The 24,694-nt window shown below is 34.4% G+C and overlaps 1 protein-coding gene across 3 annotated transcripts in view; it reads right to left on the reverse strand.

Annotated features, from left to right (window-relative positions):
• The window catches only part of LOC100499205 (aldehyde dehydrogenase family 7-like), a 263,537-nt gene that overhangs the window by 99,949 nt on the left and 138,894 nt on the right, over positions 1-24,694 (reverse strand).

Here is a 24,694-nt window from a genome sequence, read left to right on the forward strand (position 1 = left end):
TCACAGCCCAAAGCATTGTTGTCGTCATCGTCTTCGTCGTGGCAAACCCATAACAACGGTTTCTCTGCGTCGCAGCCTCAACCGACTCTCAATCATAGGTTGCAGGAGCAACGAGCGTCGTCATCGAAGCAACAGCAACTACCGAAGCAAGGATTGTCGACACGCCCGCAGATGATGGATTTTCGTCGACCGAATGCTGTAGGAATTGCAGCATCTTCCTCGACAGCTTCTCTCACCGCCTCCGAAACTGCGCAAATGGACAATATTTTAGCCACAAAAATCGATAATTTGGACAAAAATTACAAGCATATTTTGCGCCATACTAATTAAAAATAATTATTCTGATTTACATATTTATCATATTAATTGAATTTTATTTATTTTCAGATCAGTGGACCAAAGACTCGTCAAACTGGAGGAATTAATGCAGTATTTTGAACACATTTTATTTCTATCCCAAGTATTTTAAGAGCTTTCAACACCCTAATATTTCCTTTTTTTTTCAGTTCTGTGCACGAAATGGTAAAAGGAATTAAAACAGGCAGAAGCCAAAGGTGGCAGTTCGTCCTGAATATCTGCCTTTTAAAACTTCGGCCGATATCGTGGCATTTGATTTTGCTGGTGATGAGGCGTACGACAAACTTGTGAGTATCGGCATTTTTTATCGGTATACATTAATTTCTTATACTTCTTTTTAAATTTGAAAACTTTTTTTAGGTAAATTATCTGATCAGCCTAGGTGGTGCTAATTACATCGACTCAGCGGCAAGATATCTGAAGGAGTGCGTCAAGGTAGACGAGGACATTTTTCGACATGTCACTTGGAGTTCCTCCAAAAGAGATGGTGTTCTGGCCTTGAAGGAAAGCAAGTTTGCTAAGGCTTGCAGGGGTACGTTCAATGTTTTTATTTAATTATTAATTTTATCTTAAAATTAAATTATTTTTTTTCAGTGGCAATGCCGGCCGATAAGAAGACCTTACTCGCGCCACAGGACGACGATTTTACCATTACCATGACAAGAGCATTAAAAAGCGCCAAGGAAGGCTTTCGTCGCAAGATAAAGAGGCCTGCACAAAACCCTGCTCCTTGGAATCAGCCAAAAGTTCAGCGTCAACGTCTCGAAGAACAGCAAGAACGAGAAGATGCCAACGACCGTGATGATGGTGAGGGCAACGGCGCTAATGTCAAGGACAACGGCGCTAATGCTGAAGACAACGGCGCAAATGCCGAGGACAACAATGGCCAGCAGGACAACGATGGCAGCAGCGACGAGAGCGATAACAGGAGCAGCGACGACAGCAGCACAGACGACAACAGCAGCGGCACCGAGGACGACAACCATGGACGAGACTCCGACAGCAATGTCACCGATATAGGAGAAACTTAGTTTTATACTTAATTTTTTATAATTTCAGCCACTTCACTCACTCACTCACTCACTCACTCACTTCTTATTCTATTTAACAAATGTATTTCTTTTTAGCTAAAAAGTACACATGTTGTCTTTTATAATACATTGTTTTAGTTTTTGTTTGTAAACATGTGAACTTTTTTACGTTCTCTGTAATTTTAGTTCAAAATTATCTTTATTTTTTTTTATTTATCTTCATTTACATAGAAAAAATGTCAGGGGCCGTACGTGGAAGGGCTGCCACTCATGTGGATGAACCTCACGGAGAGCGGCGAGGTCGAGGTCTCTCTCACCACCCCGCTTAAAAATCCTTATAATTCAATTTACTCAATATTATAATACTCGTTGCTAATTATCTCTGCGTTTTTCTGTTTTTGAGTACATCGTCGATCCTACAACATCATCAGGATCAACCTGCAAGCATGTCAGCCCTTGCAGTACCTGGGAAATCCAGATAGAGGGTAAGCAGCATTAATCCTATGTTCCTATATAACTATATTATAATATTTAATAAATAATGTATTCTGCCTATTCCCAATTCAAATCACAATCTTTCCTCTAAACATTTCCACTTAATACCTTTATTATTCCTATTATTTCATTGAGCATTTACTAATTTAATAATTGTGCTTAAACAGATTGCTGTAAAGAAGCTGCGGAGGATCTAAACCAATCTGTATGGATAGCAGGTGGCCTTCCATCTTGCTGCCCGGAGTTCGAGATACTACTGAGATCTGTCAAATCTACTACCGTTTAAAGACACTTTCTCATGCCATTTGTTTTCTGTCGAAGCTAGGTAGTTCAAATTGTGCACATATACGGAGAGATGCGAGGTCGGAGCCTTTCTCACCACCCCCCTTATACAAGCCTCACATTTTTTATTAATAGAATGATTTCTTTTTCAGCAGCAAATCTAGCCACAAAATCAAGAGCTGGTCGGAGCACCGAGAGAAGCAGTACCAGCAGCAGCTGTTTTTTCACCTCGCAGATGGAAGATCCAGGAGTCCATCAACGAAGAAGAGAACATTTTTGCGTTGCTGCTTGTGACAATATAATAATAGATATAGCGATAGATTTATTATCTTTGTATTGTAAAGATTTATGTTTTTAATAATTACGAAATTTTCGATGTTTTGTAAAATAGTGTTAAATCTTTATTAAATTTGTTATTGTAAATATTGCACTGTAAATGTTATTGTATTAATAATTATAAGTATTTTAATAAATTTATAATAAAATTATTTGTTTGCAAGTCATTTATATTGGAGGCTCATATCCTCCAATAAATGCGGGCAGGCGTGTTTCCGGGAATTTCGGAAAATGCCTGCAACAACCGGGCACGGAATCCCAAAAATGCCGGAAAATGCACGCACAATACCCCCACAAATCTCCGTATATTGCCTGCACACGATCGGCACGCGTGTCAATTAAAAGCAAATTTTTTTCAGAATGCAAGCACGATGCCGCCAAATACTCGCCACAGTGCCCGCAAAAGGCTTGCACGCATGCAGCATTTCAAAGCACGCCTGCCGTCAAAATGCTCTTGCACATGCTCGTCATATGACCAGTATCTGCACAGTTACCTGGCAGTCACGCGTGACAGCGTTTTGGAGCACGCTGGACGGTACCGTGACCGCACGGTGTCCGCACAATGTTTTCGGGGTACCCATTGTGCCTTCGACCCGTGTTCAAAATTTATTAATATTTGGCGATGTCAGAGTGCTATCAGAATGCCTGCTGGGAGTGCTGCTCGCCATGACAGCATTCTGTCGTAACGAAATTCTCGCAGAATGCTGACTTTGTTGACTGCGAAACTTAGAAAATTTTCATCCGCATAATTTACGAAATAAGGCTTTTCAATGTATTATAATTTAAGGCTGTTGATTTTATTAATTTGGGCTATTATTTATCCACCGGACTTTGTTCCTTGCCAATTTTTATTAATTATATTATTATGACTACTCTTTCATGACTACCGAATTTATAGCAGCCTGCCAGTTTTGCGCCTTACACGAAATAAGCGGCGAATATCAATGATGTTAAACTTATTGTTAACTTATATTGCAACTTTATTAACATCAACAGCTGCTCGCAGTATATATGGACACAATTAGCTATGACTTGTAACAAGTGTTTGTGGTCGAGTGGTAAAGTGCCAGCCTGTTAACTGAAAGGTTAGTTTTGATTTTCGAAAGGAAACGTGCTATCAGCCCATAGAGGCCCCCAGTTTTATACATTATCGCAAAGATGTAATAGTAAATGCACATTGTAATGCATATATTTTTTTACCATGAAGATTTTCTTAATTTATCACAAATTTTATTAAAAGCGTTTTTGCAGTTTTCAGCATTGTTGGTGTAATTGAATCTTGCAACAAAATTTTCATTGCTTCTAGAAAAAAAGCAAGATTATTATAGTATTTTTGAGATATGATTCCACGCAAGCATATCAAAGAGGAAAAGATTAGCCATATAAGCCATTCAGAAGCTTTCCACATATTTCTTCCCTTTAAACTTCTAGGCACTTTATCTATACAAGTTGATGGTTTAATTTGTAACTAGCATAAAACGCTCGCTTCGCTCACGATTTACAAATTATTTGTGATGATATTTAAATATTTGACGTGTAATCATTAAATATACTGTTAAATATTAGATGTACACTCGATGGTATAGTTAATTCTTGTGAAACATTTTTGAAATGCTCCAATCAGATTGCTAGATTCATAAATTCTAACTAATCAAAAGCACAACTTTATAGACGTTTCATAAGAATTAATTACCGTCAAGTATAAATGAATATATTCAATACAGCCAAAATTCTATAAAAGTAGTTATAGCTACTAGTACACAGGACTGACTTTGAAGTTATAAAATAAAAAAAAAAATAAATTTTGAATATTAAATGTTTTTAAACTCTTTGTAATTATTTAATAACAGTATTCATTATATTAAAAAATTTTAATAATAAAATAAAATTAATTGAACATTTTTTTATTTATATTTATAATATAATGTAAATTGTAAGATTATGACAATCATAACATTGATATTCTGAACTAAAATGTAATACATAAAACGATATTTACTTTTATTTTAAATGATAACGATATATTAAATCTCTAACAAAAAAAAAAATAAAATAAAAACAACTAAAAAAACATTATGAACTGCAGATGATAGCAGAAAAATGTCGGAATTGATACACAGATAACAGTAATCTTTTGTTGTCTTCAGTTTTATTTAGTTTGCTAGATTCTTTAGTAGGATTTATTGTTTTTTTTCAGGTGTAAAATTTTACAATTTAGAAAATAAATAAAAAATGATTACAACAGGTAATAACTTTAAATAAGTAAAGATAATAGTTTTTTCATAATTCAAAACAGTTTTCTTCATTTTATAATTGCTGTCTTCTACGTTCACTAGTTTTTTCCCAATCAAAACAACTATCTTCGGAGTTTTACACATTTTTCTTAACTTTTAGAAAAACACACCTTTAATAACATCAAAAAAGTTTACTTTCAAGAAAGTAAAAGGTTAGGCGAGTTTGATATGTTCTGCAAAGAAACAACAGTTAAAAAAGATCTGAGATGAATTAACTAAAGTCAAGTTTATTACCCGGTTGAAAATAATTAGGTGAATTTAGTATATGATATTGTTATATTTTTATTACATGTTTTTATTATATGATTTTTTAGTCCCAAATATTCATGTAATAAAATCACGTACACAAATTATATAATTTGTAACACAACGAAATTTCGCCGTGCAACGAGGCGTTCGGCGCAGTCGGGGTAGACCATCTCAAGGCTGTATGAATGAGAGAGAGAGAAAATATATTTAAAAATCATAAGATACAAAAGGATGATGAAAGGTAAAATAAAGAAGTGATATATTCATTTATCTAGTTATTATTTATAGCTAAAAACTATTGTATATCGCAATAAATTTTATCTTGTGACTGGAATGAGTTGGTGCGCACTTCTACATTTTGCCAATCATCGAAAGGTATTTCAAATCTGGCCCACATTACATCAATTTTTTATAAATATACAGCAGTCAGAGGTCTGGAAATTTGCATACCAATTTATAATGTCCTGCTCTAATATAATATGCATTAAAATGATGACGATAGGGTTAGTTTGTGTTTTCACTAGAAAAAGTTAATGCGCGCTTCAACTTTCTATCAATTGACAAAACAAATGTTCAGCTATACACATGTTAGATCAATTTTCTCATAAATCATAGCATTCGGAGGTCTAAAAACTTGCATGTTGCTTTAAAATGTCCTTTAGTAACATACAATACATCAAAAATGGTCCAATTCTAAAAGCAACTTTCAGCTTTTCAAACTTTGGATGAATTTTCTCTTGAATTTTATTATTTAGAAACCATGTTTAAAATTTGTAAAAGAAAATCCTTTGTATATCAATACTTCACGTATTTTATAATATAAATATTGTACTTTTTGATACTGTTATCCAAAATGGTACTTCATTAACTTTATTATCAAATAATTTGATTTTAACAATTAATATCATCAACTAAAATAATAAAAAACAATTTATATATAGCACAAGATCTTGATTTTAAAATTTCTCTGAATCACACTATGAGAAAATTAAGGTTGCAGCGAAGATGTATGTTAACTGTTAACATAGGAATGTTTGATTTATGCCAAGGATACGTATGTAATAGTTAACGTAGCTATATTATGCCAAATAGCTGTATATTAATGGTTAACATATGGCTCCTGTACGAGTTTTAATAGACCTTCTAAAGTAATAATTAGATAAAAATTATTAAAAGACGCTCTTGTATAAATTTTATTAATGCTGAGTGACTTTGGAATGATAAAATACCAAAATTCAAAATTTTCTCTAGTGGAAATAATTGGGTGTGTCAAAGTGTGCCAAAGTATGCTAAAGTGTGCCAAAGTGTGCCAAAGTGTGCCAAAGTGTGCCATACTGTGCCAAAGTGTGCCAAAGTGTGCCATACTGTGCCAAAGTGTGCCAAAGTGTTCAAATTCGGAAATTTGCTGCACTTTGGCACACTTTGGCACACTTTATTACACATTGGCACACTATGGCACATTTTGGCACATTTTGGCACACTTTCGCACACTTCGGTACAGTGAGATATATCCTGCCGCCCGCGCGCCAAAACATTGCCACGCACGATGCCGTCATAACGACGGGACGCGTGGAGCTTGAAGTCCGTAACAATAAATAATTTTATAACAACAAAAAAAAAATTCTAGCGTCGGTAAGACTTGAACCCGGATCATTTGGGTTAGTAAGCTGAAGGTCTACGACTGAGCCACAAGTACTCGTTACAGTTAATACAAAAATTTAAACTCATGTACTTCAAGCAGCTTTAGATACTTAGTACTTTTACAATATTAATTAACAATTACCCGTAATTGCCTTAAAGCTGCTGTCCGCCGTAAATGTTGGAAAAACATGCCTCAACAAAGGAATCCGTCGGGAATACAAGTTTTCCAGATTTCGTGCAAAAATTTTCTAAGTCCTCAATTTCCGAAAAACCCATGTGTGTCAAAATGTTCCAAAGTGTGCCAGAGTGTGCCAAAGTATACCAAGGTATCCCCGATAACATGATGTCGGCGGAATGACGACACCGAGACTGCTCGGAATGGGCCACGCGTGACGTCCAGGTACCCCTGCTCTAAATTAAGAAAAAAGAAAAAAATTACACCCGAGCGGGGATCGAATCCTGAACCTTTCGGTTAGCAGGCTGGCACTTTACCACTCGACCACGAACACTTGTTACAAGTCATGGACAATTGTGTCCTTATATACTGCGAGTAGCTGTTGATATTAATAAAGTTGCAAGTAATCGTAATAAACAATAACCAGAATTATTATCAACGCGATAACAACATCGACATTCGCCACTTATTTCGTGTATAGACGCGAAACCTGCAGGCTGCTATAAATTCGGTAGTTATAAAAGAGTAGTCATAATAATATGATTAGCAAAAATTGACAACGAACAAAGTCCGGTGAATAAATTAACAAAATCAACCGCCTGAACAATAGAATACATTGAAAAGCCTTATTTCATGAATTGTGCGACCGAAAATTTTCGAAATTACGCGATGTTATCGGGGATGCCAAAGTTTAATAAATTTCCGAATTTGAACACTTTGGAACATTATGGCACACTATGGCACACTTTGGCACACTTTGACACACAATCAATTTCCTCTAGGGTTTGTCTTTCATCGGCCTTTTTGGTCTGAATAACAGATCTGGTAGTTCTAGAAATACAATAATGTGTGTGATTCCAATTGATTCAGCTGCCTCTGACATTTCCAAAAAAGTATTTAATCACTAGTTTATCACTATTAGTTTAAAAGTTATGTTGTAAGTGAAGCGAAAGTTTTACTTGTCGTTTTGAAATTCGCACTCGCATATAATCTTTGCCATTCCGGAATAGCAGATCTATTCAAAATAATCAACTGTTTCCATTGGTACGCGTGAATTTCCTGATACCCATTATAAAGTTGATTAATTATTTAATTTAAATGCAGGAATAGATTTTCATGCTGTATGCCCTCATTGCAAAAAGTATATAAAACAGTTTCATCGTAATGATCGCGAAGTTACATGCACTTCCTGCGATGAAAGAGTTTTATTAAAAAGTCCAACTTACGTAGATTACTTTGCCATTTCTAATATTGATAACGAAATCACTTTGCTGATGAAAGAAAACTCTGAAGACTTCAATTCTGTGCTTAAAAAAAAAGAAATACAATCTATTCAGATGTTGAAGATTTTACCGATGGAATTACATAAAAAAAGTTAATACAGTCGATACCATTGCATGAAAGAAATAACATTATAACTGCAACATTTAATACTCTGACTTGTGGTATATGGTTTGAAAAAGACAACCTGATATGGATATTTTTTTTAAGCCTTACGTTTCTTAGAACAAACTGGGAAGTGTAGGTGTTAAGTACAACATTAATGAAGTAGAACGACGAATTAAAGTCTGTGTATTATGTTGTTGCGTTGAGGCAAAAGGAACGTTAAAATTGTCAAACGCGAGATATTTAGGATGGCATAAAAGCACAAAAACACGTGGATCCGACAACTACAGTTATCTCTAAAATGCCTCTTTTACATGCGATCGAAGAATTTCAAGATAAGGATTCCGGCTGGACATTAAATTCAATTATCAATATTCAACTAAATATTAACAAGTTAAACCAAATGCGAGGCGGTAGTTTATATATACCATTACCTGAATTTATTAAAGAAAAAAAAGCTTGTATAAATGTTAAAAATACAGATAATCAATTTTTTAAGTGGGCAATTTTGTCGGCGCTTCATCCAGTTTCTCGCCAAGATCATCCTGACAGAGTCATTAATTATGTCAGATTTGATGGAGAATTAAATATGAAAGGAATTGAATTTCCAGTATCTTTGGATCAAGTATCTAAATTCGAAAAGTAAAATAATGAAGTATATAATGAATAAAATAATATAATAATGAATTTCAATGAATGTTTTTGGTTTAGATGGCTGAGAGATTGTACTATTTCATCTTACGTCTGAAAAGAAAGTAAATCACATTAATCTCTTTTTGATTGGAGCTGGAAAAGATATGTATGATTATGATGATGATAGTATCATGAATTGTAATGATTATCATTACGTTTACATTGAAAATCTATCAAGATTGGTGAGTAGTATTCTCACACGTACAAAGAAGAAGATTCACATATGTGACCGATGTCTACACTTTTTTTCTACTCAACAATATTTAGAATCACATCTGCAGCAATGTAAGCTGATTAATGATTGCAAGGTTAAATTACCAAAAGTTGGTAATGATATCATAACCATTAAAAATGATAGATTTAAAGAAAAAATACCATTTGTTATCTATGCAGATTGTGAATGTTCATTAATACCTATTAATGAGTCAGAAGATGATGAAGAAGAAGATGAACCAAAGAATACTACAGCATATTAAAAGCATGATATGTTTAGCATTGCATATTTCTTGAAATGCAGTTATGATGATTCTTTATCTCGATTAAGCATTTATCGAGGAGAAGAACCAGCACTGTGGTTTGCTAAGGAATTGAAATTGATAGCTAAACAAATAGATAATATAGATGGAAATCATATACCAATGGAAAATCTTAGTTAAGAACAACACATATATTTTAACGAGTTAGATACCTCTCATATTTGTGAAAAATTAATAGATGGTAGAATTAAAGTTCATGATCACTGTCAATTAACCTCAAAATATCGAGGATCTGCTGGATGTAATTTGAACTATCAAGATTCAAGAATAATTCCAGTGGTTTTTCATAATTTAAGTGGGTATGACGCTCATTTTATAATCAAAGATATATCTAATCTAAAAAAAATAACTTTTAAAAAAGTAAAAAGTTAGGCAAGTTTAATATATTTCGCAACAAAATTACAGATTGAAAAGTACTAAGATCAATCAAACAAAGTCAAGTTTATTATATTTAATCGTGATGAAGCAAGGAACAACTCTCAAGATAATTACTACGTAACTTGCCATGCCCGTTTAATTTTGTTTATTGGTGAACAACTAAAATTTCCTTTTATGTATTAGAACGTCATACAAACACCATAAGTACAATGAAACGGGCATGGCAAGTTACGTAGTAATTATCTTGAGAGTTGTTCCTTGCTTCATCACGATTAAATATAATAAACTTGACTTTGTTTGATTGATCTTAGTACTTTTCAATCTGTAATTTTGTTGCGAAATATATTAAACTTGCCTAACTTTTTACTTTTTTAAAAGTTATTTTTTTTAGAGATTTCAATCCTTTTTAGTAAAATTTTTTGAGTATTTCATATTCGACGTCGTAGAAATAAAATATAAGCATATTTAGCACCTTTAGATCAAAGCTTTTTTGTAACATTTTTATCACTAACATGAGATCACTGATTGTTGATATACACCACCCTTGAATTATTTCTACGCCAAGACACCAAAACCCACGGCGCGAACTATCCAGACCTCGTTATCGGACACCCTGTACACCTAGACGCCGTCATCGTATGATTTATTTACCTAGACACCAAAAACCACGAAGCGCACGACCTAGACCTCGTCATCGGCCACCCTGTACACCTGGACACCGCGTTCAAGTGATTTTTACACCTAGACACCAAAAACCACGGAGCAAACTACCTAGACCTCGTCATCGGCCACCCTGTACACCTAGACACCGCCCTCGAATTATTTCAACACCAAAAGCCACGGAGCGCACGACCTAGACCTCGTCATCGGCCACCCTGTACACCTGGACACCGCGTTCAAATGATTTTTACACCTAGACACCAAAAACCACGGAGCGAACTACCTAGAACTCGTCATCGGCCACCCTGTACACCTAGACACCGCCCTCGAATTATTTCAACACCAAAAGCCACGGAGCGAACTACCTAGACCTCGTCATCGGCCACCCTGTACACCTAGGTACCGCCCTCGAATTATTTCAACACCTAGACACCAAAAACCACGGTGCGAACTACCTAGACCTCGCCATCGGCCGCCCTGTACACCTAGATGCCGTCCTCGTATGATTTATTTATCTAAACACCAAAAATCACGGAGCGCACCACCTAGACGTCGTCATCAGCTACCCTATTTATCTAGACACCTTCCTTGAAAGATTTTTACACCAAAACACCGAATACTACGGAGCACACATTTATAATTCAAGCAGAGGAGCAGACAATGTAGGCTCAATAGCTTGTGCGGCCAACTTCACAGTCTAACCACTCGGTCAAACTGCACGCAGCTAACTTAACGGTCTTACCACTTTTTGGGCTGAAGAAAAATTAAGCAAGTGATTTCAGCATTTTTGTTCACCTGCATACTTGTTTATTATGTTAAAGCTGGTTTATTGCTGATATTTTGGTTTAAAATCATAGTTTGGCATACCAGTATAAACATTTATCAAAATTAGCTGGTTACATGAATGATAAATAATTTATTTCCTTAATTGAAAATTCGAGAGACCAATATAGAAGTAAATAGTGTCACGGGCGCCGCGGCGTCGTCTGCTTCTCAAACTCGCCTTCGTGGCGCTCCCGCGCCACTTGATTGTTTTCCAGGCAAAGTTGATCTTCTTTCCTTAACAAAGGAAAAATATATTGCTTTTACTCAACATATTGAAAATAGTGTGATAAAACTCCCTTTTATCGACTCATTCCGCTTTATGGCATTATCTCTCGATCAATTAGCATCTTTTCTGAACGAGTTTAAAATACTGAAATCTGTTTTCTCAGATTTAGAGGCTAAGAAATTTCAACTTTTGACAAAAAAAGGTGTTTTTCCCTACGAATACATTAATTGTATGGGAAAACTAAATAAAACTGAGCTGCCTGATATAGAGAAGTTTTTCAGTTCACTCACAGATTCAAGAGTGTCACAAGATGATTATGTTCATGCACAGAAAGTGTGGACAGATTTTGAAATAAAAACTCTTGGAGAATTACATGAAAACAGGCATACGACTATTATCTCATGTTTTTGAAAATTTTCGTGATCAGTATTTCACTGTATATGGTCTTGATCCAGCACATTATTATACAACTCCTGGCTTCACCTAGGATGCAATGCTTAAAATTACTGGAGTTAAACTGAAACTCATCACGGATATTGATATGTTACTTTTTATTGAGCGTGGTATCAGAGGAGAATTAAGTCAATGTTCTTATAGATATGCTAAAGCTAATCATAAATATATGAAAGAGCATTATATATGCAATCAAGATAATGTATATCTATGCTGATAATCTTTATGGTTATGCAATGACACAATCTCTATAATATGATGCATTTGAATGGGTTCAAGATTTTACAAATATAAACGTTCAAACTATAGACGATGATGCACTTGCAGGATATATCTTGGAAGAAGATCTTAAGTATCCTAAGGAGATTCAGTGTATACATAATGATTTACCTTTCTGCCCAGAGCATATGAATCCTCCTGGATCCAAGCAAGAAAAACTATTAGCTACTTTGATGAATAAAAACAATTATGTTATTCATTATCGAGCTTTAAAACAGGCTTTAGCAAATGGACTTGAGCTTGTTAAAATTCATCGAGTGTTAAAGTTTAAACAATCTCAATGGTTGAAGCCTTACATAGATTTAAATAGTTCTATGAGAGCTAAAGCAAAAAATGAGTTTGAAACAAAACTTTTTAAACTAATGAATAATGCTGTTTATGGCAAGACTATAGAGAATGTACGTAAGCATGTTGATGTAAAACTCATGACAAAGTGGGAAGGACGATATGGCGTGGAAGCTCTCATTTCAAAAGCAAATTTTCATAGCAGTGCAATATTTAGTGAAAATTTAGTTGCTATAGAAATGAGAAATACTAGTGTATATGTGAAACCTTTATATATTGGATTGTCAGTATTGGATATTTCAAAGACTGTTATGTACGGCTTTTATTATGATTATATGTTAAAGTATGAAAATAATTGTAAGTTGTTGTACACAGACACTGATAGTTTGATTTATGCAGTAATCTGTAATGATTTGTATGAAGATATTAAATCAAATATTGAACGATTTGATACATCAGATTATCCAGAAAACAATGTTTTTGGAATGCCACGTATGAATAAGAAAGTTGTAGGACTAATGAAAGATGAATGGAAATATACTTACTGAATTCATTGGATTGAGAAGTAAAATTTACAGCACACGTGTTGATAATGTGGATTTTGTAAAGCAAATGAAAGGTATAAAGTCATCAGTTGTAAAAAAACTATTTGTTTCGATGACTATGTAGACTGTTTGCAAAATCAAAGAATTTTGAAAAGAAAGCAATCTGTTATTAGATCAAAATTATACAATGTTGAAACCATACAGCAAGAAAAAATTGCGCTAAGTCTGTACGATGATAAAAGATTCCTGATACCAGATAGCAATGAAAGACTGGCTTGGGGACATTATACATAGAATAAAGTGAGTATAAACCTTTACAAAATCAATAATAATACATCATGTTATTATAAATACTATGAAAAAATTTAAATTAGTATAAATTAATTTCAGGTTATTGAGTGCTGATAATAACTCAAGCAAACAAAATAAGAAACTACGTTTTAGTGATAAAGTTATGATTCATAATATGTGTACATGGACGTTTGCATATCAAAGTGCTCGACGTGGTGAATGGATGCAGGCTGCACGTGATCGTGAACGTTTTAGAATGAGCATTGAAAGAACGGGAGTAATTATTAATCCAGTGCTTTAAAAAAAAAATCTCACAGATTTGTTAATACTAAGCAGAAAAAGATATAATAGAAAGTTATGTATATATATATATATATATATATATATATATATATATATATATATATATATATATATATATTTTAACGACTTGAGCACCGCGGCCAACTGGTAGCGGTATGAGTACCGCTGCGCCGCGACGAGAGAACATAGAGTCGCGCGCGTGACAATAAACACGCGCGAATTCGGGGGCGCGGGAGAGAGAGAGAGAGAGAGAGAGAGAGAGAGAGAGAGAACGAGCGAGCGCGCGGGCTAGTCCTGCGAATACAGGACAGATAGTTCTCGGCCTGCGATAGGTAAACACCGGTTACCTGACGCGACTTCGCTCGAAAGACTTTTTCGAAATCTCGGTGTTCGCGATAAGTGCTGTGCCCAGCCTTTCCCGGTGTGTGAGTGCGGCACGAAATCCGGCCACCCTGCTCTCCCTTGCTTCTGCGGTCCAGCGCAACGTCCGTGAGAGCCTGTACGGGACCAGGGTCGTGATAGCCGAAGGAGAAGGTTGGTGAATGCGCGCAGTGTCTGTAGAGTGAGTGTATGTGAGTATACCACCCGTGCGAGGGTGATCTCGCGCGACCTTCTCAGCGATACGCGCGTAAGCGCGCGAGTATTTCGGCGTCGCGGCGAGTAAATTTGTTAGCGACTCGCATTTATTATTTTGTAACATCACGTTTTTATCGCGGATTGAAATATAACCGTAGATTTATTATTTTACGTGTTTTTGTCATTATTTGCCGACATAGATTACAAACGTTCGTTTCCTTACGTCCTCCCCGCGAATACCGCCGCCTACGCGGGCGTTAATAACGCAATTTTAACGCATCTGAGCAGCCGCGCCCGCACCAGGCGGTGCGTAGTCCATGAGAGAGAAAGCAGCAGAGTAAACTGCGTTGCAACGCGGGTTGATCGCTGGCGACGAGATAGTATCCGCCGCAGCGTGGGATAGCGATTCAGTTATTCAACGTTGGTTTATTGGATAAAGTCTCACCCCGTTACAATATATATATATATATATATATATATATATATATATATATATATATATATATATATATATATATATATATATATATATATATATATATATATATATATATATTGAAACAAAATTAGTTATAAATGTTGTTTATTAATTTTTTCCTCATTACAAATCATTTTTACTTATCCAACTATTATGTGTATCATCGAATCCTAACCATTTTACATAGTAATTATTACCGCGCTTTTTAACAACTTTTTCTATCAAATAGACATCCGGACACTTCGTTTCTTGTAGTTCTTCTTCATAAAATCCTCCAGCTATCGATCGATTTTGATAGTCTTTCAAGAGATAAGTATATGGACCCGTATGATGTACTCGATCAACAGTAAAAATCTCAGTAGACCAGTTGGATGTATAACCTTTCTCAAAAATCTGTTTACTTTTACTTACTCGAACTCTATCACCTACTTTGAATTTAGCACATTTAAATAAAGGATTTGGAACTTTTCGCTTCTTGATTTTGTCATATATACTAGATGCATTATCAACTGTGACATTTCTAGGTTTAATGCCAATTGTTCAATGCTTAGTATCATTATATTGATTTAATAAACTTGATAAAATTTGCAACCATTTATGATTTCCATTTAAACTAAACAGTTTCCACATTCGAGTTTTAAGTGTACGATTAAAACGTTCACAGATTGAAGCTTTCAGATTGCTGTGGGTAGAGTACAATTGTATTTTATATCGTTTCATGAGATTTTCAAATTCCTTATTATAGAATTCCTTGCCACGATCAGTTTGTAAATTTTTTGGAACGCGTCCTTGCTTCAAAATAGACAGCATCGCTGCTGCTACATTTTTTCCAGTCTTCTGCTTGATTGGAACTGCCCATACATATTTAGAAAAAATATCAATTACTATGAGCATATATTTATAGTTCTTATTGTCCCGAGCGTAAGGTATCATCTCGACAAGATCAGCTTTCCACGTTTCATCAATATCTCGAATATCAACTTTTCTGCGTATATAGTTACGCGGAGCAGGCTTATGCAATGCTTTCACAACTTGATGCCGTGGATCCATAGTTTTAGAATCTATTATAACCTTGTTTTTCAGGAAAAGAATTAGTATTAATAGAATATTTCTCAGTACACTTCTTCCAGCTATTAGAAGATTGGCTATCTTTTGTTTTCTGATTTTCAAATGTATTGTTATCAATTTTTTTATAGCTTTGTTGTTCAGGAAAAGAGTAAGTATTCGTAGAATACTGATGTTGATCCATATTCACTTATTTTTTTTAATTTCAAGTAGCAGTTTGTGTATTGTCTCAATATTAACTGTAAGTATTCATAACTTTTCATCAATTTCGTCTCTATGCAGCTCAACTATTTCATCGAAATTAGTAATTTCACTTTTTAGTTGTGATGTTGTAGCTTGAGTAACAGTGCGTAAAGTATTTAAATTAATAGCATCACTTAAATCCTTAGGATCCGCTACGTTGCGTAATCTTTTATCTTGTAAACTATATTGACCGTCAGCAGTGAGTTTATATCAAATTCCTGGAGGACCTCGAAGGTCCTCTGAGCTATTCAAATGCCGTCTGATCGGGTTAGGGACGGGATGGCAAATAAAGTATCCATTTTTATTTCATTTTAATCAAAGAAGGTTTCATTTTTATTTTCTGTAACCATATGACACGTTTTTCGAACACGCCGAGACCTCGGCCCTATCCTCCGATCCTGCTCTCTCGCGCTCCTATTTTAGACTGCCGTTTTCCCTCCCTCCGTCGCGTCCATATTTCCCTGGCCCAATTCCCGCTACCTGCGCCCCCTTTCTATCTCCGGCGTACCCGCTTCTACCTGCGCCCCAAACCTCGAGAAAGAGTCTTATGTTTTCCTGCCTCGCCCGCTATCTTACCTCGGCGTATTCCTGTCCGGAACACCGTCCGAACAGGTCAACACTCATAGTTCAAATAGCTTTTTTTCTACACAACTACTCTTATTTATACTATCATCTAAGTTGATTGATTATCAGATGTTTCAATCGATTATATTAGCTTCACGAAGGTCTTCAATTATAGACTAAATTTCATTCACATGGTTTTGATTGCCAGCTGATGTTTCAGCTATTAATAATCTCAATCGATTAACAAGTTCGTTTAGATCATCCCAGTATATACAGGGTGGACCATTTTAATCTATTATGGGAAATATCTCAGATTTATGGTTAGATACAGAAAAATGTTTTAGACAAAAGTTGTAGAGGTCAAAGGGGGTCAACTTTTGGTACCAACAACTTTGACCTTGAATTAGTTTTTGAAGGTCATTTCAAGGTCAAGATCATTTTTTTAAATAGGAAGACCTACTTTTGACTCTGGATTTGAAAAGTGCAGAAAATTTTACGTTCAAAATGATATTTTGAACAAGGTCACGGAAGGTCATATGAAGGTCAAATTTACGAAAATTGTTAAATAACGTGTGTTAGCTCGGAATAACGGTTGGAAACATCAAAATGTTTTTAAAACACGTTGTCAAGGGTGGAGAGTTTCACTTTCTGGTTGCAATAACCTTGACCTTGAATTTGGTTCTCAAGGTTATGTCAAGGTCAAAGTGATTTTTCAAGCGAGAACCCCTGCATTTGATCTCCGATTTGGTAAAAATAAGAGATGCCCATTGGAAATGCTAATCAAGGTCATGGTAAGGTCGTGTCAAATCCAATTTACTGTGCACTTCAAAAGTTAAAAATAAATATTTGAAGGTCAAAAGACATCAAAGACCTTGAACATCTGTCTAATTTTGAGGTAAAATTATCTTTATAAATGGTTTTCTCGCGATTTTGGATACTTATCCGTTAGGTTAAATAAAAAAGTTAACCAGTTAAATTTAATACATATATTTTTAATAAATTACAGATAAAAACGTATAACACGTAAATATTTTTTGTTTTGATACATTATAACTGAGATATTACGAGAATAATAAATGATAATTATATTTTTATTCACGTAAAGTATGAAATATTTATTGGTTCACTTTTTCGAACCAGTAAATATTTTGTACTTTATGCAAGCGTGCTCGTACACCATGAATAAGAAGATCTACTTGAAAATTATCGCACTCCATTGCAATGATTGCAGCAGCGATGGCTTGCATATGCTGTCCAACACAAGGACCCATCCATTCAGTGGGAATACGTAAACGCGGCGTCATGAACGTGTACTCGTCGTTGTCATTCATTTTATTATAACAAATAAAATAGTGCAATGTGAACTCTTGACAGCCTGCTGTCTGGAGGGTCTACAGATTTTAGAACGGTATTTAACAGTATGCATACGGATTAGGGATAAAGGATTAAAATGCAATAGTCACAATTCAAATTAGTACATTTATTCAACATTACTTTATACACAACTCATTTAGTTTTCTCTCAAGTACTGGTACAATAATTTTGACCATTCTTTCGATCCTTAATTTGAAACGCTCTCGATCTCGGGCTACTTGCTCCCACTCTCCACATCGTGCATTTTTATGTGCATATGTCCATGTACACATTAAATGAACTGTTGGCTTTTCTTGAAAACGCACTCGCTTCTTCATGCTGTTATTTATTTTGAGCATTCAGTTTGCACTGCAGGTAATCTCTTCTTAATGGTGGGATTCCATTCACAATGGAATTGTGCTCTCGGCAGCGTAAACACTCTAAAATCGCCGTGTCCAGCTTTAAGTGTTCGGGTAGCTTATCCCAAGCTTGCTCGATGCTATTGGCAGCAAATGTTATTTGAAATTCTCGTGGCAAGTACGAAATATCTCTCGGAGTCATAAATGACAGGTGCTCTGTGCGATAAAATTGCCTTGAACGCTAACTTATGGTGTGGGCACAGTGGCTCCAAAATATCATATTTCAGCCTCTGTAATGAGGGAAAGCCCATTTCACTCATATCAACTACGTGAAAATTGAACTTCTCGAGCCATTGCTTCTTCTCGGCTCCTTTTACATACACAACACTCGCGTCATGTAGAACAGTTTTCAAGACATTTTCCAGCTCCTCGTAGGCCAGATGTCCCGAACTCCATGATAATTCGTGATAATTGCGTTCCAGCCAGAGATTTTCAGACTTGTACTTAGCTGCGAGTCTGCGCCACGGTGTAGGCGGCTTGAAAAAAAAACACCAACGTCTTGAGTTGAGCGTTGAGTGGAACTATGGCAAGTTCCTTGATGACAATTCGTTTACAGGCTTTCTGAATCCTTGCACATCGAGCACGTACTCCATTTTGACTGACTGCCTACCACAAGCTGCTTCTCAATTTATACCATCTTCTCCCACCACCCTTTAAACAATTTTTTTTACATCTCCAATCATTGGGTTGTATTCGACTATACGATCGTCTAGGATGAGACAGTATGCAGAGGTGCCAACTGGAATATTTGCTCTAGCTTCAAATTCGTGACGTACATCAACTGATGCTTGTTTCAGTGACTCATTTTGTTTTGAGCAGTCAATGACAACGAGAGGGGCATACGACAGATAGTCGACCTTTTTAAGCATTGGTTCTACCTCTTTGTTGTAGTAAGCATTTTGAAAGTTGGCATACATATCGTAGAGTAGAGCATACTGATTATTAGTAATATTGAGATTGAGATTTCCATAGGGATAGTGTTGAGAGTTGAGAAAAAGTGTAACGTTGCTTATATTACAATGATCAACGCGACTAGCATTGGCTGTTTTTTTTTCCTTTACGATTTGTCTGGAAGCCAAGAAAAACGAAGCGAGGCTTCTCCAGCTGATTGGCAGTCTTGGAGTCGAGCGGCTCCGTCGGTTGGCCGGCTTCCGCGGCCTCCGGCCACGTGTTGTCGCTGCCAGAGTCGGGAGTCGAGAGAGCGAGTCACGCTTTTGTCTGCTGATCGATAGTCCTCCTTCGATAGATTCGGGGCCCTTCGGATTGCTTCGTGCAAATCCGATTCACTGTCTCGTTCTCTCTTGTTGCGTGCTTATCGGTCAGCGTTAGCTATTGTCACGCTACTTTCCTTTCACCCCGTCTCTCTCTATCCTAAACTATTTATATGCTTCGCGCGCGGCTCCTGCCGCTTCATTAGTCGTCTCGGTGCGTGTATTCGCGGCTCGCGCGTGTGTATGTGCTGGGCTTATGCCGAGCTGTTGTGAGGGCATATGCACTGTCACAATATATATATATATATATATATATATATATATATATATATATATATATATATATATATATATATGTGAGCGCGCACTATTGAATTAAAAAATAATTCAAAGCAAAAAAAGTAAATATGTAAAATGTTTGTTTTACATATATAAATACATATTTATATTAATCTTTACTTGCCATGCCCGTTTCATTTTGTTTATTGGTGAACAACTAAATTTTCTTTTTATATATATTAGAACGTCATACAAACACTATAAGTACAATGAAACGGACATGGCAAGTGACGTAGTAATTATTTTGAGAGTTATTCTTTGCTTCATTAAGATTAAATATTGTTGGTATATTAGCTACAAGCGGACGCGAATAATAGGGATAAGGTGATACGTAAAAGGAAAACACTTCAGTTTATGAGAAGATAATAAGATGAACGTGGCTTTATTCGGTAACTGAGCTTAACGTGGACAAAGGAAAAGAAAAGCTTGGCGTGGCTGAGAAAGCGTGTGGCTTCCTCGGCGAGCGCGCAAGAAGTGAGATGGCATGCGAAGCGCGCCGACGACCGCAGCGGCGGATCACGTGGTCGTGGCTGTTTTACGCAGCGAGGGCGCTGCGGGGTTGCCAGATGTCGGGTGTTAGCGTATATATTCTAACAAATATAATAAACTTGACTTTGTTTGATTGATCTCAGTTCTTTTCTATCTGTAATTTTGTTGCGGAATATATCAAACTCGCCTAACCTTTTACTTTTTTAAAAGTTAATTTTTTTTAGAGATCATCTTTTACTTCTATAACCTGAGTGTTTATATTGAAACACATTTCGTATTTATTTTTAAATGTATTAAATTTTGATGCGGTATACTTATATCAAAGTTTGAAATATTGTACACTTTTCCAGACTAAAAAAATATAAACAAATGAAATATAATTATAATCAATAAATATATTTTTTGAAATTAGTAAATTGTACCTCATGTAGATATTTCGGATTTACTATTAACTTTAGCAAATAACAATTTAGAGTTAATAATTAACTGTTAATAATTTAGAGTGAATTATTAATTGTTAATAATTTATTTAAATAAATACAAAACTTACTATAATTTTATCGTAAAAATTAGATGCACGGAATTGTCCACCTTTATCCAAAAAATCCATCGTAAATAACATACCGTTGTTATAATTCTTTATTGTACTTTTATTTGTCACTCGAACACGTATTAAGCAGCTACAACAGTTTTAGAAAGATTATTGTAACTATATTATACATTAATATAAATATATTAGCGAGTAACTTCTGAAATCCTATCAAAATCAAATGATTTAAATATGAGAATTTTATTTTTGGTTCACATTTGAGAAGATATTAGATAATTACATTATAACAAAATCAAATAACATCAATTTTAACAATCATTTACCTTGACACTCGATCTGATACACTTTTAAATGTCAAAATATCATTTGATTTTAAATATGTACTAATAGAAATTTTGTATCACATCCTCAACTTTAGTCTTCATATTAATGATATATAAACTGTTTGAATTCGTTTTATTTATACGAAACAAATTTATTTGAATTGTAAATTAACTGAACGATTTGCCAAACTACGTGATATATTATAAGTATTGAAATTTTAGAAAAACTTATATGATATTCTAAATTTTATGGTAACGACAAAACGACCAATAATTTAAGCAGTAATCAAAATTCCAAGAAATGGTGAAGGAAACGTATGTTTACAAGTTGAATTCTAACTTATATTATAGTAACCTTATATATTACTAACACGTTTGTTCCATTTAACACCAGAAATTTGTGTATTATCTTCAAAAATACGACGAATAAATTATTCACAAAAGTACTATACACGAATAAATGTTGCAACACAAAATAATTCCACACAGTTTTTTTCTACACAATTAAATTCTTCGATCAAAAATATTCTACACGGTAATATCTACATGCATCTTTCATGATTGTACTACACTGCAAAACTCCACACGAATATGTAACTAATTGCTGATAGTACGCTGTTGAAAAAATAAAAAATTCGATATAAAAGCCTAGTCTATTCTAGAAGAGGATGATCAGGTGACAAGATAACTCCCAGGTTGTCTGTACACTGTTATTTTAAAGTGAAAAATGTTTCTTTCAAATATGAAAGGCTCAGAAGGAAGTTGAAAAAAAAATTATCTACTATAAGCTCATTATAGGATGTATAGCACTAGGTGTACGGGTCTCTACGTTTAAAAAATATTCTTTTTTACTATGAAAGGCTCGATAGGTAGTAGAGTTTAACGAGTTAGTAATTCATTACTAACTTTCGTGTTACTCTTATATATGTTTGAATTTAATTTGTAAACATTATACATTTCCTCAATTATTTCTTGGAATTCGGTTTACTGCTCAAATTATTGATACTTTGTAGCTACTGATGGAATATATTTATTCTCATTTCTGATCGGAATTCATCTCGAGCAGATCGTATGTATTGTAGTTACTATAAAATTTAAACTTTTTCATAAGTATTACTAATCGTTCAAGACTCCTAATAGATCACGTAGTTTTCGAAATTATCCAGTCAATACATAATTCTAGTAACTGTATAAATGAAACAAACAGTTTATATATTTTCAGTCAATCATAATTCAAACAGTTGAATATTACTAAAAAAAATAGATAAAAAGTGCTAAGTGAGATGGGTCATTAAACATTAAGAACTCTTGTATAATTAAGTTTGATATATATCAATTTTTAGATAATAGAAATTCCACATTTCATTTAAATTTAAAATCATTAGATAATTTTGCTTATATAAATTAAAAATTGACGGGATATTGATTTGATATTAGTTTTCAAATTCAAGTATTATTTTTGTGCATATTGTATAAATTATGTAGTTGTAATAATAAAACCGATAATGTTTGTTTAAAAGAATAATATTTTTCAGCTTTTTTAGCAGTTACAACTTCGGCACTTATAAGTAAGTTATTATAGATTTTGTTATAAATCAAGAATAAAAAATGCTAACAAAATCCGAAAAAATAATAATTAATGGCTCAGGTGTTCAGAGTATGTTGTTAGATACTCATATATTTAAATTTAGTCATCATAGCTTCTTCAAAGACCATCGAATATACGCCCTGTTCCTATTGATTCCGAGTATATACAAATTTTATTTTCGGGTCACAACAAACATGGACATTGGATTTGTATATGGTACAATTCTAACGTTATCCATGTTTTTGATAGTTTATATCAGACGTTCCTGTCAAATGATTGCAAAATTTAAATTAGTAGATTATTTCCCTATCAAGATATCAAAATTAGTTTTGAAGATGTACAATATCAAAAAAAAAGTTATGATTGCGGAGTTGTTTCTATTGCATTTGCTACTTCAATTATTTTTAATGTTTGTCCATGTGGTTTACAATTTGATGTCAATAGAATGAGACAACACTTATTGGAAGTGTACAATACGAGTTCTCTACACATGTTTCCTCTGTTAAATAATTATCATCAAATTCTTGATATAACTTATAGTACAATTCTATCGATTCGTAATGTTAGACATTATACAAATTTTCAAGTATTAAATATCAATTTTAGTGAAATAGATTTTAAACATCTTGAATCTAAAAAATTATAGGAATTTTCAAATGAACAAATATTACAATCATTTTGTAGTAAAAATCTTTAAAAAAGTTAACTTTTAAAAAAGTAAAAGGTTAGGCGAGTTTGATATATTCCGCAACGAAGTTACAGATAGAAAAGAACTGAGATCAGTCAAACAAAGTCAAGTTTATTATATCTAATCGTAATAAAGCGAGGAACAACTCTCAAGATATTTACTACGTAACTTGCCATGCCCGTTTCATTGTACTTATGGTGTTTGCATGACGTTCTAATACATAAAAAGAAAATTTTAGTTGTCCACCAATAAACAAAATGAAACGGGCATGGCAAGTTTAATAGTAATTATCTTGAGAGTTGTTCCTCGCTCCATTACGATTAGATATAATAAACTTGACTTTGTTTGACTGATCTCAGTTCTTTTCTATCTGTAACTTCGTTGCGGAATATATCAAACTCGCCTAACCTTTTACTTTTTTAAAAGTTAATTTTTTTAGAGATTTCAATCCTTTTTAGAACATTTTTTTGAGTATTTCATATTCGACGTAGTAAAAATAAAATATAAGCATCTTTAGCACCTCGACCACAGCTTTTTTGTAACAGTTTTATCACTAACATGAAATCACTGATTGTTCTGATATATACACCACTCTCGAATTATGTCTACACCTAGACACCAAAAACCACGAAGCGCTCCACCTAGACCTTGTCACCGGCAACCTTGTACACCTAGACACCGCCCTTGAATGATTTTTGTACCTATAATATAAACTTTTAATTTAATAGGGCGCCACAGTAATATTTTTTCGTATGTAACCCCACAATGATATGAGGAATGTGAGGATATGTAAAAAAGGTGGAAAAGCAATTTCCTATCATTTTTTATGCGCAGTTAACTTCACCGTCCTTTCACACTGGACGCGGCTAACTTCACCGTCCTTTCACACTAGAGAAAAAGATAATGATTTGAGGGAATAATATACAAGATTGTTTATATTATATAAATGACAGCGTGTTTTTGACAACTTCTATTAAAAATCACTGATTAGCACACGAATGTGATAATATATAAAAATAACTTAGAAACAATTATGTAAAGTATCGTTTTTCTTAAAAGTAAAATCTCGGATACCAATATAGAAGTAA

This window comes from Nasonia vitripennis, unplaced genomic scaffold, assembly GCF_009193385.2.
Source record: "Nasonia vitripennis strain AsymCx unplaced genomic scaffold, Nvit_psr_1.1 unplaced0148, whole genome shotgun sequence".
NCBI classification, from domain to species: domain Eukaryota; kingdom Metazoa; phylum Arthropoda; class Insecta; order Hymenoptera; family Pteromalidae; genus Nasonia; species Nasonia vitripennis.